General features: G+C 39.2%; 1 protein-coding gene across 1 annotated transcript in view; it reads right to left on the reverse strand.

Moving 5' to 3' along the window:
* Nucleotides 1-17,562, reverse strand: part of ANO4 (anoctamin 4) — a 182,799-nt gene extending 165,237 nt beyond the window's left edge. Inside the window, exon 1 of the mRNA XM_071732949.1 lies at nucleotides 17,279-17,562. The gene's annotated coding sequence lies outside the window, so the exon portion shown is untranslated. The remainder of the gene's footprint in view (nucleotides 1-17,278) is intronic.
* Nucleotides 17,563-18,267: the final 705 nt, after the last annotated feature.

The following is an 18,267-nucleotide window of genomic DNA, read 5'->3' on the forward strand; positions in this document are numbered from 1 at the left end:
GCCTTCAGTATTGCCAGTACAAATAATACAATGATGGAGATTTTAGGAACAATAGGACCATAAACAGCACCCAACTTAGAGTGAATTTGTCAGAAGAGCTCTGGCATTAAGATGAAAAATCTAAGGAAACCTCCTTCTCCTAGAAGTTCATATAGTTTTAAGATATCACGGAAATCTTATGTCCTTTACTCCTGGTTCTCTCAAACACTTATTATTTTAGAGTGGATGAGACACACACACTCCAACTCTTCTGAAACTTTTGCTGTTGCTGCAAAATACACAGTCAATTTAGTTTACTGAACTGAATTAGAGATAAAGCCACTGATCTGAAGAAATGACCTTCAACTTCTTTTTATCAGAAGCTCAGTAAGTTCTTGGTTGTCACTGGTTTGACAGCACAGCAGAACCTTTCTCTGACTCACTTGCAAACATAAGTAAAAATACATTGAAAGTGAGGTGATAAACTCCAGTTTGAACTTGAGGATTGTGCTTTGCACAGTGCTGAACCTGCACCCTCCATCTTGCTTCACCACCAATGACTTGGTTCTGACTCTCATTCCCATACCACACTGCAGATGCTAAATTCTGATCAGGTAACCTTATTTCAGATCTCCATATGCCTGTAGTCAGCTGCAAGACAAGCTTTATGTTACACAAAAGAAAGAAGCTAAAATATGAAGGACTGCCTATGTTTCAGTTTTAAGAGTAGCATTATTGATGGATCCTCACAAGAGGAACAGGAAAAACTGTATCTGCTGCTCATTCCTACATGGATCTGCTGCAGTTTACAGCAACAGCTGTAACTGAGCCCAATCAGTGAAACAGTAGACAAAGTTCATATCATTTGATCAAAAGTCAAACTGCAAAATATTGGCAGAACCACAAAGTCCCCACCCTTCAGAACGACTAGGTAGAGATCAGTCTATCACTTCATTTTCTGTTTCTCTGTGGAATAAGTGTTTAAAGTAAAGGAGTATTTAAATAATACAGAAAAACCACAGTGATACACTACAGTTCAAAACTCAATCTAGAGAAATCTACCAGTGATACATTTGGCTGAAAGTACTTGCTTTCTGTTGAAGTAGCCCCAGGAAGCCCATATGTAAGAACTGAGGATCTTCCTGCATCTGCAGAAATACTCGAATGGTTTTGTCACCATTCCTGTTACTGGCAGTTTCATTCTGTTTGATGTAACTGTGGTACTAATGAAGAAAGTTTGTCAGAGCTGTTCGTGAAGACTCCAGACCCACAGAGTTGTAAGCTGTCTCTATGTCTGTCATCTTTGGCTAACAGAACCCAAATAAATAATCTCCACATAACATACTAAACCACCCAAAGCAGTCAGTTTGCACTGCAGCTACTCAGAACCAAGGACACATTGCAAACTCTTATGGAAATGGATTCAAATCGTATTAATTTCTTGTTACATTTAGGGATGAATCCCTGAACAAGAGACTGCACCTGCTGCTGGGTCACACTGGCAGGCCTTCTTGATTGTTGCATATATCACATTGTAGTGGATACTGAATTTTTCTCTAAAATCCTATACATCTAAACATATCTCACTTGGAATCACATTAAGCAGTTTAAAAACTCTCTCACCAGTACCTGGATTCCTTGTCTAAATGTCACTATTTTGTTTTCTTTTTGTTTTGGCAACTGCAAACTAGCATCATATCCATAGGAATTCTATTTAAATATGATCATTGCAAACTATTTCTTATAGTCAAAGGGAGAAGACTGAAAAAAAACAAAAACCAAAAAACATTTCAGTCAGAAGTACTCTACTTCTACTTCAGTAGAGAAATAAAACTGACCTAATCTAGACTTTCAAGAACATTCACTTTGACAATTTGTAAGAACCTTTGTCTTGAAACTAACACTAATTTTATATGTATTATACCATCTTGTTATCATTGTGATAAGGTCATGGTGCTGGAACTATGGTATTTTTAAAAACAGCATAACTGTCTTCTACTTTTCTCCCTTTTTCAGTTCAATTACTGTATAAGCAAAGATATGAGTATGTTTAAATCCTCTCCAGTTACTTCAGGTTGCTTATGGAAAGAAGAAAATACATTTTCTTAATGTGGTTTATCTTAATTTTTAAGTGCTAGTTTTCCCCCTAATTATTTATTTTCACAATTGACAATATAAGAATGAAATACTAAAGTCAGAGATACCATCCAAACCTCGTTCTGGATTTTGTTGAAAAATTAACATCGGAGGGGGAAAAAAAAAAAAAGAGCTTGGCCTCCTCATGATACTACTTAAATTCTGTTCAGATTAATTCTATGCAAATAGAATGATGGCATACAGAGGACTCAATCAGCATTGGGCATGACCAGTTTGAATGGTGCTTTTGGTCATGCTAAGGTAGCTTTATCACATTGGTCATCAGCAAATATCAGGAACATGGCCAGCATCAACAGGTCTAGAGATTTACACCTTTCTCCTCAGTTTTATGTCATGGTAGAATTAGCTCTTCCATTTGCTTGCAATTTCCTAAACTTTATAGTCCTCATAAAGGCTCCTCAGAGACTCCACTGCTACATGCCATAGAATGAAGGAACCTTTGAAGGTCACCTTGTCCAACAGCCCCTGCAATGCACATCTTTAACTAGATCCAGCAGTCCCTGGCTACTCTCATATCTAACCATGGCAAGAAACACTCTCCACTTCAATCCTGAATTAGACATTGCCTCTTGTTAATCTTCTGAAAACCATAAAACCAACAGCTATGGGAATTCCTTCCAGGTAATCAGCAAGCTAGAAAAGGAGGAGCTTTTTCTGTCTGCAAATGGATGGTTCACATTACAAATTAATTGTAAAATTAAACTGATTATTAATTCAGGGCTCTTTCTACCCAGTGATCTTGAAATAATGCTACTACTAAAGTAAACCATTGTTTGTTGGTTTTTTTTTTCTTTTTTTAGATGCTCATTCCATAAATGTTAAGCAAGGCATTGTTCATTTCTAGTAATTTAGCCTTCAAACTCAAAATACAATTTGGAACCTATAAAATCCATGAGTCTTCTGTGATTATAACATGGAGATATAGACCATTTATTTGATTGTAATAACATAATTATTTCTCTTTCCTGGCTTGCAAATGTTTCTGTAAGAGAAAAATGTACCTTGAGAAAAAGAGCTTCACAGCAGTGAACAATGTAAACCTCAGTAAAATATAATCTGTTCTCTTTCACACTTCTGCCATTTTTCTGTGCAAATACTACATTAAAAACATACTTCCTATGCTAATTCATTGTTCTCTACCTCCGATTCCCCTTTAAAATACCATTTTTTTTTCTAAGGGAGATAAAGGAGAAATCCCCGCCCCCTTTATTTTTTTTAACCTTGAAGAATATAAAAGTCTAATTAGACACAAAACCATACAGTTTTGAACTTCATGGCCTTATCCACTTCCCTTGCAGTGGGAAACTGGTCCATGAAGAACACATTGGCATGCATCAGAAAGTCTCTGGGGCTGCACAGGAGGCTGGGTTGCTTTTTAACCCAGGAGACATCCCAAAGACTCCAGGAGGCCAGATGGACTATGAAGTGAGATCCAGCCATAAGTTATTTTTCCAGCATGAGCAAGAGAAATTTTAAAAATTCTGCGTGTTTCCCACCTACTTGATTTCTTGAACATCCTTGGTAAGATCCAGCTCCAAGCTCAATAAATTTTTACTGCTCACAAACAGCAAACTGTGCTGAGGAAACCCTTAATCCTGCTACTTCTCATCGCTCACACTTCCACTTTTTACTGCCATTCACTTCCACTGTGCTAGCAGCATCACTCTCTCATCACTCTTCAAACACCAGGAGTCAGAATTAGTCAAAAATAAGCATGGAAACAAGGAGATACTTTGCATCTCAGTTCTACACAGGATTTCTAGTTGAGGCAACTGTCCAGAGGCCAAACCAGATAAAGAGTGGCTCTGTCCCTGTCCCCCTGCACAGACTGATGTGTGAACTCTGCATTCTTTGAGCCTTTGAGGTAGCAGGGGAGATTTCTCCATCAAAGTCTTAAAATTACCCAAAATAGAATAAAAAATTCTAGGAGCTTAGAAAGCTTCACAGGGCACAAAAAATTGTTTGGCATCCAACAGCATTCAGGATCCTACGATCCCAGGTGCTAGACCTCACGTGCTTTTTGAAAAACAAAAATCTTGCCTCAGGTGCTTATTGTCTTTGTACAACTAAGACAAATTAAGCAAAAGAATAAAGCTAGAATGCACTTAATGTGTTAAGCAGGTGTTGGAACAAATCTTATTTGCTCTCACTCATTCCCTGCTACTGTTAATTGTACAGACCACTTACTAAAATTTTTGAAATAATAAGATGTAGTGTATAGAAATTGATACCAGCCAGTATTGGTAAGAAAGATGTGACTACAATAAAAAATATTACACCGTGTCATGCTTTAAAATTTATATTTTTTGTACATGTATTCTAAAATCAACCAGAAAAGCATCACTGCAGGCTGGAAAGTCCAACCACAGGGATGCTGTGGACTACAGCTGAACAGTAGCTTCTGTCTGAGCTAGGCAATACCTCAGTACAATCAAAAATGAAAATGGAAAACAAGCATTTTTCTTATAATTGATTTTCTGACAAACTGAAGCACTAGATTATATTTCACTCTTTCAAAGATTCTCAATTACATCAACTCCTACTTGTTTCATATAAGATAAGAAGACCTGCAATGTCTCTTGCATGACTCTATATATTGAAAGCACCTGTCTCTGACTACTTTTATCACATTGGCAGTCTGAGCTTGCTCAGCAGAATAGCAATGCAAAACCCAGAAGGATTAACATTGCACCAGAGTGCTCAGCATCTGACAGTTCACAGGGTGTAATATTTGTGGTGTGTCAGACTTTTTATACAGAGAGTAAGGAAAAACTTCTCCAGACCTCCCCAAAGTGTGACATTCAACACAGAAGTGACCTTTGGTGGAGGTATTGAAGACTGCAAGCCTGACTTATCCCAAATCAACAAATAAGTGCCTACTTATGCTGAAAGAGAGTGGTCTTTGTGGGAAAACAAGCATTTTGTATATCCTTCTGTGGAAATCAATAAGTCTCTAATTTCTTTGACACAAAATTAGGTACTCACTGCCTTAAAACTGCCATATAGAGTAACTAAACCTACCATCTCGCTCTCCATGCTTCTATTTATGCAAATAGCTGCCTCCACCTTCTAAACAATAGTATTTTTAGTGCACAGTCCTAAGTGTGATTACATACAAAAGCATTTAAATGTGACATTCAAGTTATATCTTTTAGCAATAAATGATGACTAGAGGAACTTCCTTGGTACTGCTTCTTGATTTCTGCAATTCTCTGTCTTTGGCTTCAGAGTATATTAAGCCCATGACATACTCACTGATCTATATCAATCTAGAAAGAATCTAAATTTATTGAAAAAAAATTTTAAACTATGAAAAATTCAACTCATAGTTTTTCTTCAGCTTAAATCAGACTAGGGTGTGTATTAAAGCCCAAAAGGCAGAGAAAGGATCAGGCCACAGGCGTTGTAGGTTACCATCCTGTAACATCTTCCTGCAAATAGCACTCCAGCAGCATTTAGCAGGCATTGCTGGTTCAAAATTTGCATTCTCACAACCTTGTCTCACTAGCCAGACCCTCTGGCAAAGCTTCTGAAACAAGGCAGTGCCTGTGTTATTTTCAAGGGCACAAGAGTGAAGTATTAGCTGTTTTATTCATGACACATAAAACAGAACAAAAGATCATTTTACCTTTTTGGACTTGACCGATTGCAATCATACAATTTATATCATGTCCTTTACTAAAAACTATGTTAATAAGGTGGAATTAAAACATTTTCACAATTTAATTTGTTTTACTTATCACATTGAACCTGTAAAGACAACAGAATTCATGCTCACGTAACTGCTAATCAACACTGTCTTTTCTTTTAAAACAGCAGCTTTCAAGTATTAACCACATCAGTAAAATCACTAGCCATGCACAGTCAGAGGGGGCCTCAAAATTAAGATGTCATTTCTGACTTGGGACATCTGCTTTAACATATTAATATCAACTTTACTTGACCTTCAGAGAGAGAATATCAAATATTGCAGGCTCTTTTATTACATTTTAATCACAGAAAAGCACTAGTTAATTCTGAATATTTGAAGATGTATGCTATCAACATCTATTTATCTCTGTCTAAACAGAGACAGATTTTATAGTGAAAAAGAAAAAAACACCTAAAATTATAAGTTGTTTTTTTTTTTTTTTCTGTCAACGATAGATATGGCAAGGGATCTGCTGGGTGAAACAGTTGATTCTAGTTTTTACCATAGGCTGGTTGAATGGCTTGTTTTATATTGGTTTATTTAATTCTGAGGTAAAAGCCACTCAGTTGCACAGGATAAAAAAGTAAGAAAAAATGTACTGTGATATGCCAAAAAATAATATTCTCTGTATGCTAAAGCAGGGATTCAATATTTGATACATGCTCATTGTCTCATTAAACAGACTTACCAAATTTTTCTCATTGAAAAAATGTTCTGAAAGTGTTTTTCTCATGTACAGTTATGGTTATTGCAGGTTGGTAACCAAATTCTGTAAAGGTCCCTCTGCCCTCACCATGCTGTGTTGCTACCCTGTTCCCTCCTGGTGACTGGACAAAAAATATTATTCTGTGTTCAGCAACGCTTTAAGAAGGGCATTTTTTTTTTTTTTTACCCCCACACATTTGTCCCTCAAGGGGGTCACTGCAACAGTAGGAGTAAAAATGCAGAAACTCTCCCTCCTGGGATCTCACAGCTGCCAGCCACATCACACTGTGAAGATGGAAGAACTATGCTAAGGGCAATGTGGAGAAGTCTGTGTCAGTAAAGGACACTTTCTCCCATGAAGCTGCCCTGATCAGATGATTAGGGAACTCGGTAGCAGAAGATCCATTTCCCCACTGTGCCTGATCTACCTAGGGAATGACAGGCACGGCTGCCAGGCTGATTCTGCAAGATGCTCAAGCCAGGAAGAAGAAAACTGAAGCTCTTAAGTATCACTCCTACATGTATTGCCTATTTTTTTTTTCACTATTACAGGTTTCTGGATTTTATTTTGTCTTTTAAAATATTCAGGTGTTGGTATATAATACAACTCTGTCAAAGAAGTGTTGAGTTTGCAGTATCAAGCCATGACACCTAAAGAAGTGCCAGGATTAAGGCTGCATCTGCAAAACACACTCAGCACTTTTGTGCTTATGCCACACAATATGGGTTTTAATTCCCAACCACACAGAATTTTTAAGCTCAGAGAGCACTTGGGACACATAGCTCTGAGATAACTATGAGCTCCAGCCTTGGCTCAGAGGGGAAGCTGTACTGGGAGGTGGATGCAGAAACACAATTTGAAATTGCACAAAGTCGGTCTCAGGACTGAAGAATTTGAATTTTAATTTGTGGAATTTAATTGCATATCCATGTCTGCCTTCCAAGTTGTTAAGGAAGTGACTTTAATTGGTGTGTATCCCTGTCCAAGCACCCAGCTTACAACACCTGATCATTCAAAGTTATGGCATTCATAGTTGCAGTCAATGACAATTCAAGCATTATTCTAATTATATGAAATGCTATAATGTCCTAAAGACATGGAGAAAAACATGCCCTTAGCATTTCACATTCAGCACCCTAAGTTAATGAATATTTCTTTCTTTCATGCAGAACTCAGCTCCTTATCTACAAAATAATAAGCACAGACAACATCAGCAGGGGAGATAATGTAAACTCAATTCATAATTTCTGTGGAGAAAAATTATTTGCCATCTGGAGATTAGAAGAAGTTGTGGCAATTGCCATAAAAATGTGTCATCAAAAAATATTTGTTTTTTTATCTGGAGCATAGTTTTATAACTATGAGATAGAACAAATAACTTAACAAGGAACACAGAAAGAAACAAAGATAACTCACTGAAAAACACCGCATGTGAACACATGACTGAAGTCTCCAGGACAATGCACAAAAGCAGCCAACCAACATTTTGGCATTTATTAATTCTTAAATGCTCAAGGCTGCACCCTCCCAATTTTTTTTAGTGTAATAAAATGTATCTATCACAGTGCTAGTACCCAAGAATGCAACAAAGTACTCACAAAACCATGCCCGTGATATAAAATCTATTTGCAGGCTTACAGATGTTCCTAAAAATGCATTTCAAAAAATGTAAGTGCTAACAGTGTGGCCCTAGAACATGTTTTTTGGGTTTTTTTCCCCTGGAGTCTATAAGGCAAAGAAGACATATGTTTGATAACAGTGAAGCAGAAATACCACATCAATTGCAAGTTACTTAGCCCAAAGCATACTGCAGCCAGAGTGCAAGTGAGAGTTTCAGAGCACATCAAAATCCTCAAAGACACAATGCTATGCCCTGGAAAGCAAACAGCTGAGAATTTTTTGACAGGCAGTGATAAGCAACAAGGATATCAAAGTTACTTGACAAATATCCTAAAGATCACTCCACGTTCTCTAACGGTATGATAATTTTTTCTTTGTTAAAATTTCTCTGAGTATTTCTATCTGTTTATCTTCTAACCTAGAAGATAAAAGATATGTTCTTTACCTTCCATATTTGAATGTAGTTAAACTGAAATTCCCTTTTCCCCTATACTGTCCCTGTGGAAAAAACAGGCTTGCAGGGTACTGGCAGGAGTTTCAAGAGTCCTACCTCAACTAAGGCACAAAACATCTGTAAGATCTTGAGCAAGACATTTAAATCTCTGATAATGAGCAAGTTTCTGTGCAGTAACTGTCTTGCTATCACATGGCAGCTGAGAGCACATACCAATTCCCAGATGTGCAAAGATTCTTTCATCTCAACCTGATCTTGAAGTAAAATGTCAAAAGTCAGTGAAGCTGTGCCACATCCACCTCTCTGCTTCTCACTCTTGGAACAGAAATGAAGCACATATTCTAAAAGTATCTCTCTTTTGCTCACTATTTGCCTTCTCAACATAACCTATGAGCAGAGGAGATACAATTCAGCCACCAGTCTCACAAGAGGATCATCAGAAGCAGAGACCATGCCAAGCTCTTCATTTAGAAGCAGAGGCCTAGAGAGGTGATGGTGCCATTTTGCTCTGCTCTGGTAAGACCTCACCTGGAGCACTGCATCCAGCTCCAGAGGCCTCAACACAGGGAGGACATGGACCTGATGGAGCAGGTCCAGAAGAGGGCCAGGAAAATTGTCAGGGGGCTGGAACACCTCTGCTATGAAGAAAGGCTGAGGGAGCTGGAGTCGTTCAGCCTGGAGAAGAGAAGGCTCTGGGGAGACCTATTAGTGACCTTACAGTATCTGAAGGGGGCTTACAGGAAGGCTGGAGAGGGACTGGTTGTAAGGGCTTGTAGTGATAGGACGAGGGGCAGTGGTTTTAAATTAGAGAAGAGCAGATTCAGACTGGATGCTAGATAAAAGTTCTTTATCATCAGGGTGGTGGAAAAATGGATCAGGTTACCCAGGGAGGTAGCTGAGGCCTCATCCCTGGAGATATTCAAGGAGAAGCTTGATGAGGTTCTGATCTAGTTGAGGGTGTCTCTGCTTACTGCAGGGGGGTTGGACTAGAGGATCTTTAAAGGTCCCTTACAACCCAAATTATTCTATGATTCTATTATACAGTATCCTCACTGTAAGTAATATTAAATTTTAATTTTAATATTTTACCTCAAGTTCAGGAAATGCAATTATCATATTGAAATCTGGCACCATATTTCTTCTGTGGTACATCTCTTCATTACAGTGTGACCTTTAACACCCTGACTGCATTGTTTCTCACACAATTAATGGAATATCACTACTTGCTATTGCTGTTACTATTGCTTTGGGTTAGTGCTGTGAAGAGCACTAACCAGGACAAGCACTGCTGAAGTACCTTAACTCAGAGGTCTGACTTAATTGTTTCAGAGCTCAGAAGCTGAGGGAAAAAATAAACACCAGGGTGTGAGTGGGACACCAGGGCACAGAAATAGCCTTGAGGAGCAGGTGAAGAACAGAAGGAGCAGAAAAAGAAATGCTAGAGGGGGAATGGAGCAGAGCCTGAAAGAGAGTTCAAGGACAAGAGGTCCAGCAATTGGCAGAAGCACAGAATGGAGAATTAGGACTAAGATCAGAGACAGAAGCTGAAACAGAAGAGGCAAAATTAAAATATCAGAGAAAGTTATCTGAATGTTGATCTGACTGAGCTTTAAGGAAAGCAAGCAGACCATTTAGGTCTCAAAGTTTGTCACAAATAAGTTACGTTGTGTTTGCTAGCATGTGTGTCTATGTACAAATCAAATCACAATAGAGTGATGTTGCTTTTTAGTTAAAAAAGGAAAATAAAGTCATATTTTTTCTTACACAGGGATGTTAGTTTGCAGAACTATTTCTCATGACGATACTGCAACGATAAGTTGCAGTAACAACTTCATTATGGAACACTGAGTACTGTGGTAAGTTTAACAAAAGTTGTCTGGATAGCCAAAATTTTACCATAACATTAATCAGAATGGTTGAAAGTCCATTATTATAAGAAGTGTAAGCTAAGTAAACTTCCTGAAGAATGATGAAACAGAGTGATATTCAATCTTTTGCCCAGATATTTCTGAAATCCACATCACACATCTTCTACATTATCATCTACATAATCTGTGGCTCATGAGAAATGTCAGTGTGATAATAATGTCTTATCTGTAAGTTGGCCTGGTAATCAACATAAAGATGCAGAGAGACAAGAACAGTGATTAGCAACAACACATCATAAAAAACTATTTCTGGAAGAGTTCATTATCTAAATGACATAGTTTAGAAATTAAATATTGCAGGTGTTTCTATGGGAACAAAGGACAATAAAAAATTACAAGAGGTATTCTTTTCCTTCTCCTGAGGACAGAACAGCCTTGAAGTTAATTAATTTCCCCCTTCTCATCTGAAATATAAAATCTTTAAGGCAGTAACCTCAAAAACATCAAGCACAAGTTAAAGCAGTATTGCCTGGATAAAACTGTAAAGGGCCTGAAACACCTCTGACCAGTATCACCCGTCTAATTCTTCATTGATAAGGTTCTTTGGCCTCAGACTCCAGAACTGCATAATAAACCACATTCCTAGCACATTCAGGAAGAGCATTCATGCTAATGAGGCTGCCATTCTATTTGGCACTTAAGTTCCAGACCTCTTGTTCTGCTAAATATGCTTATCTTTGCCTCCTGTTCTCCATTTTTCTACACAGGTTTCGTAAGATACTGGGACTGCAGCCCAAGCTCTTCGTTTATGAAAGAGAGCATTTGCTGTTCCCCAGGGACTTCAATCAGAACAGGGCTCTGCCTAGACGGAACACAGTGCAGTGTGGTAACTAGTATGGTAAAAAAAAAAGCCAAACAGTAAGAGGACAATCAGTATGGAAAGAAAAACCCAAACTTAACACAACTATGGTCTCTGTTATTGGTAAAGAAGACCAATAAAAGAAAACCAAACCTAAGGAAAATGTGAAAGCAAACCAATATGTAAAAAGGCAGAAAGTATGTATCAGAGAAAAATAGTGAGAGAGACTGTGACAGAGTACAAACAAGAAAAGATCTGAAATGATAGTTGATAGTTGATTAAGATGAGAGAGGTTGCATGTCTGCCAGGATACATGGACACATACCAATGGACTTCACAAAGCCAAGGATTTCAGCTGGAATTTTATTGGAAATGTTTCTCCAAGAAGTACCAAGCTCACTCAGAAAAAGCCTCCAGGACTCTAGTACAGGTGAGTCAAGTATTATGTCCAATTTTAATGCAAAATGGTTTTGTCAAAAAAAATTGCCTGAAATAGGAATATATCTCCTGGTGATCCAAAACCAGCTAATGCCCCGCTTAGCTTCTCTCTACAGCAAACTGGCTCAGAGAAGATTCATTCTTCTCAAGTTATTTTTGTTCATTAACTTTCTCCTCCTGGGGTCTTAGAACACCCTTAGGGCTGAGCATGACATGGCTTTAATGCTGGCTGCTGTCATCTCAATGTTGACTGTTTGAAAATGGTTGTTTAATGACTCCAGACTGGTGCCCAGATGTGCTGATAGCCCTAATCTCCTGTGGGTGATCTGATTGCTCCAATCTTGCATAGAACAACAACTACAAAGAGCTAACACAAATGCTGAAGTGATTCCAGGGAGTGTATTCAGAATAGTTCATGGGTTTTATTAAAAAAATTATATATATATATATATATATATATATACACACATTAAATATACATGCATATATATTAATTGGTCATGTGGGCTCTTGAGAAACCAAGTTGTGCAAAACTGTTGGACAGCAAACATGTCTTGGGACAGCCAGGCTGTAAATACAGAGTCTGGAAACCTCTGAACTCATGTTCAAACTTCACCCTCTGGTAGTGACCAGTTTTCCCTCAGGGCCAGATCTGGAGGCACATTTGGAGCTGTGCTTGTAGTGGCTCCTTCTGCAGTGGTAAAGGGAAGCCAGTTTGAGAGATGGGTCTTGCAGCATTCTAAGTGTCTACAAACAGCTCTTAGAAACATGAGGCTTTCCTGAAAATATTCTCTTAGCCTTGTGCTGTCCTAGGGTAAAATCTATGCATGTGCAGAAAGCTGTGCACCATTAGCTCCCCTCTTTGGGGATTTAATTCCAGCTTCAGTGAAAGTCACCTTGTTCAGAAGTTCTGTTCTTAGAGAGTCCAGAAAATTCCATTACCTGCTCCAGTGTAAAGATACCTTTCACTAGGATGCTGAGGAACTAGTTTATAACTTTTAACTGATTTATGGTTTCACTTTATACTGCAAACAAAATAATGAGAAGTTCTTGATTATAGTAATCTCAGACCACCATAATGGAACCACTTAAAGTTTGTTAAGTCAGTTTAAGATGGAATTTTGCCTTTTCCACACGTTCCTACAAAAAAGGTTATGAATGTTTTCTCAATGACTTGAGAATAAACACTTTACCTTTAAAATTTCTCATTAAATGTTATGTTTGGGTGCAGTTTACCTTTAAAATTTCTCATTAAATGTTATGTTTGGGTGCTAGAGAAGTCTATGAGAAAGAATGGTCCCTCAGGAATGCTTCAGCCACTTGATATTTCCCAAAGCTGGAATAACATAATTGTGACTTACACTATGCAGGAGAAATATCTTTAATGTACAGAAGGTCTCTCACCTTATTGTCCAGTATTTTCTGTGCAGAAATTATATGTGAGCAGATCTGCATGGTATGAACTGAAAGGTCCCAGTTTCCATGAAGAATCAGATAGATCTATGCAAGCGCTATGCAGTTGTACAAATGCAGAAAATATGACTCCCCCCCTGAGATATGACAGGAGTGGCAGCACTTACTAAGAGAGCAACACATGCACAGAAGGCACATTTAGCAGTGACTGAAAGCTAATCCTTCCCCAGAGATATGGGAGAAGCACGTAGCACATGAGCAGCCTGCCCAATACTTCCCAAAGGCACCAAACTTCTTCTGACAGGTTATGCAGGACAGCATTCACGTACAGGACTTCCAGACATACATGAATTCCAAAAGTAGCAACTACACTGGAGAAAGTTCACCTGTAAAGGTCTCCAGACATACAGAGACATGTTTGTAATATTTAAAACATGAGAGCTACAAAGTCCTTGAAATCATCCTGGAGAAAATCTTCAGACTAAATGGGAGAACATGCTCGAGAAAACCATAAAAGTCAGCTCTGTGAATAACAGATAAAACCTGGAAATCGCAGTCAACTTTTGATTACCCATTGTGCTCAAGTTTGGGTGAGTATAGATGAAGAAACAACCTGGTAAAACCACAGTTAATGTAACATGTACTATATAGATAGAATATATATACCAGAACTGTAATTCCATGTTCTTTGTCAAAATATGACATAGTACAATACCTCTGAAAACACTTTGAAAACAGCTGAAAACAGCTCTGAAAAAAACACCATCCAGAGCAGCCTGGTACTGATGACTACAGCTCTGCATCATGCATATCCCAGTATCACTTTCCAGTCTAGGGTAGAGAGGGAAGTCGGGGCATGGCTGAGCCACTGCCTGGATTCTTCAGTCAGCAATAACCAAGAGCTGCCTGTGCAGGTTTTCTTGGAAACAATATAAGCAGACAGAAAGCATAAAACTACCAAAGCAGCATGGAAAATGTGCAGGTTTTCCGTATACCCTTTCATATTCACAACATAAATGTGATTATTTAATATCTGGAGCTTTAAAGAACGTGCTTCTATGGACAAGCTGAGTGAAGAATGCATACTGAACAAACACAAGAAAAAAAAATCATGCAATGACTTCATCAGACCATTGGGTGATTTTGGCTGGCTAAGAAACAGAGCTTTTTTTTTTTTTTTTTCCCCTGCAGTTGTTTTCTATGCAGTCTTCAGCCACCCTGCAAAGGAATTATCACGACACCATGCTGTGAAACAAGGAAGTACCATTCATGCACTCCCCTTATCAGAGTATTCACAGGATTCCTAGGAACTGAAAAGCACATCTATGTACTTGAATTGTATTTTATTCTGGGGATTTAACTTTTCTCTCTATCTCTCAAGGCTTTTGCAGAGGATTGCATCTTTATTTTTTTATTTTAAGCTCTCAGCCTGCAACAGGATGTGCTGGCAAGGATTTCAGGTACTTCTCAGATGCTGTACCATTGCAAGCTCTCTGTTTTGATTCAATATTATTATTACTGTTTTTCCTCCCTTCCTTTTGCCTTAAAGCTATTTGGAAAGCACTTCAGCTTTTGAACTTGTATTAAATAAGAGATAGGATTATGCAATTAGGTTAAAAATCAGCTTTTGCAATATATTCTTACTTGGACATGAATAATTTCTTCAGAAAACAGTTGTTTTGATTAAACCTGTGGTAGGAATATCTATAATTTTAAGGCACAGGAATACCTGATTTTATAATAAACATTTAAAAAATAAGAACATACTGTACCATACTTAACTGTGGGATCTTCAAATTTATTTAGGTTGTGCACATATTTTGTAAATCCTCTTGGTTTCAAAGTTTACAGTAATGGAACAAAATGGTACAGCGAACATCTCCGCATGTAGTTGCACAGACACACACGTTTCCTTCTTACATTTCATCAAGAAAATCCTTAACCTAGTCTCTCCAAGGTGATGTAACAACAGCAAGCACTGAAGAGATCTCCCCACTGTGTGTTAACCAGACCCCTTGCTGGTCTCATTTCACAGCAAAAAGTTTCTCTGCTGCTGTTAATGTGTCAGCCCTTTCAGAAACTGGAAGAAAAGACAGGGATCTGCATTCCCCATCGTAAAAAATAAAGTTACTCACAGACCCTACATAGTGACAAAATCTTTTTGCAGTAGTGGGGGAGCAAATGTTTTTAACCAGTTCACTGAGCTGCACAGGTGCCAGGATAGATCTGCTCCTGACCAGAGCAGGAGGATGCAGGTTTGCAGCACCATGGCAGTGAGACCAAGGCCTCAGGATCAGCTGCACCAGAGGGTGTAGCATGATGGCAAAAGATGTAGTCTGATGGGGTAGATTTCTTGTTTGGGCCACTGACATCTGGACTGTGTGTGATGACCGCTACTACTTTTTTGCAAAGGCAAGGCAGTGGGTACCTCACTGCACCACAAAGTCCTCTACCTGCAGATCCCTGTAAACTTCCTCCTCCCCCTGGTACCTCAGTGCCTCTTGCAAATGCCTAAAGCAGAATGCCCAGCTCTGATCCCTGAGCTTCTTCCCCCCAGCACACATACACTCTATCAACACAACCTGACGTTACACCCAAGTACAGAAAAGAAATAATGGTATTTAAAATAATTGCAATGTGTGAAAGTTTTTACTTATTTGGGAGAAGGAAGGAGTTACACAAACTTTGTTGAACAGCTCATGTGAAGCAAAATCCCCTGAGATGCAGGATAAATCACTGACAACATTATTTTATTAAGCCACAATGTAAGACACATTCAACAAACGAAACAGTTTCCAAACATTAGTATATCTCTTGCTTAAATCCAGAAAAGGAAATGCAGATACAGAATAAAAGCTTTATTCTTATCCTACCTCAGTGAAACAGAGGTGTAAGAACACATCACCTCTTTGCCTTGCTCTGAAGGCAGACCAGCCTGTGATGAGTTTATGTCAGTGTTACACCTATGCTTTCAGTGGACCTTTGACGATTCAGTAAAGTCTTTATTATTCCTGCAGTGTGTAAGGGCTATGCATAGTCAATCCACATAATGGATTCACAACATGAAACACATTTAAATTAAAAGAAATATTTTTTGTAGTCCTCTCATACCAAAACCAAAGGAACATACTTATAAAAAGTCATATATTGGCATTTACTTTAAATCTGATGCAACAATCTAGAGGGGAGAAAAATGTCTAAAGCTACAATTTTCTGTGGACTAAATAATGACCTTTCCTACTTACAAAACCAGAGCTGTTAAAATAGCTTAGAGCATGGCTTAAGTAAGAATGTATTTTCAAGCATTTGACTGTACTTCTTTTCTACTGCAGAGTTGTAAAAGCCGTTCAAAAGGCTAAGAATCTGCACAGAGGGATGAGGGTTATTAGGCTGCCTGTTCCGTAACTTCTTGTCCCAGCCAGTCTGCACTTGTAAGATGCAAAATGTCCAACTTACAAAGACCTGATGACATAGGCTTATGTTGAAAATACTGAAAGTGCCTGTCCTTAATATACTTAATATTTATGTCCTTAAAACACTGAAAGTGCCAGTGACAGCAAACAGGATCAGACCACATATATGACCCACTCTTGAGCACTGTGGGGCTTCAGAGTTTTCTAGATTGCTAGTGGAGAAGGGGGCTTTTCTCTGCCCTTGCAGCACAGTGATGCAGACCTACAGAAATGAATCACCTTTACGAAATGTGTAATTCCAGTTCCCCAGAACCTTATCCCGTTGCTGCCACCGGGCAATAGCGAGCAATGCTCAAGCCTCCCGTTTCAAGGACAAAGAGACAGGACTCGGATTTCAAGCACTACTAGTTCAGAGCTCAGGCTCGTAGAGGGGAAAGAGCAAAATAAAGAGAAAACTTATTGTAGTTAGCCATCATCTGCTATGAAGATGCTGAAAATGATGACTAGGTACTGAGTGAAGGTCACGAGGCTTATCTAAGAATATAGGGGGAGAAAAACACACGGGGGAAGGAGGAGGGGGGGGGGGGGGGGGGAAAGAGAGAGAGAGAGAAGGGGGGGAGGAAAAAGCACGAGCACTGCAGCACAGAAGCTACGCTCAGCCAATACATGCTGGCACTTACCATAAAAATAGAAAGATCCAAAGAGATTCAGATTAAGGATCCTTTTTATCTCTCTTCAATAGAAAGATTTCCACATGAAGCTCTGAACACAGCTGTCCAGAAAAAAAGCTAGCTAATATGGTGATACACAGAAAACACTAACACACAAAGGGTAATTCCTTTCACAGCCTTCCAAAACCCGCAAGCAGTTTGTGCTGAAAAACCGAAAGGTAAGAAGTCTGAAGCCGACTCCTACATAACACTGCAGCTAAACCAGGCTGCTGTATCTCCACTCACTCGGACCGCACTGTTTTCATCTTCTTTACATCCTAGAGGTGGGCTTGGAGGTGGGGAAAAGAGATTCCTCCTCCAAGTGGAAAGGAGCGCAGAAACAGCATCAGCATTTTTAATCAGTCGCCGCGGGTACCCAATCACAGGGACTGAGCGGTGCCAGCGTGACACTTGTCCAACGCGGGGCAGCCTCGGTGCGACAGCCGCCAGCCCCCTCCTGCCTTCCAGACCAGGGGCTCATCTGCTGCTGAACCCTGGCAAGACACAAGGACTCTTCCTGCCCTGCGCCTTCTCCTTCTCCAAGGAGCAGCGCTTTGAGAGCTACAGGCTCCTCTGGGATGCTGCTCTGACAGGCTGCTTGCTACATCTGCGCAGTAGTACAAAAAGCAGGAAAAGTTTGGAGGTGGAAATGTCACCGTTGTTTATCTTGCAGTTTATTACCCGCCGGCTTCCCTCTATAAAACATACAGTAACCACTGCTTCCTCTTCAAAGGTTTCTTTTTAGAGGAGAAGGAGATCTATAAGAGATTTTACAGCACAGCCCCACTGCTGTGAGCAGTCTTGTTGGAGCTGGCACTGGTTTTGACATGACATCATAGACCCTGATGGCACCAGAGACACAGAAAATCCACAGCCAAGGTCCCTGTTTCCCCACCCCCAAGATGACAACTGGATTAAATCCTTGTGCTGCTATTCATCGTACTACAGCACATTAAAAA

Source organism: Heliangelus exortis, chromosome 1 (assembly GCF_036169615.1).
Source record: "Heliangelus exortis chromosome 1, bHelExo1.hap1, whole genome shotgun sequence".
Classification (NCBI taxonomy): Eukaryota; Metazoa; Chordata; class Aves; order Apodiformes; family Trochilidae; genus Heliangelus; species Heliangelus exortis.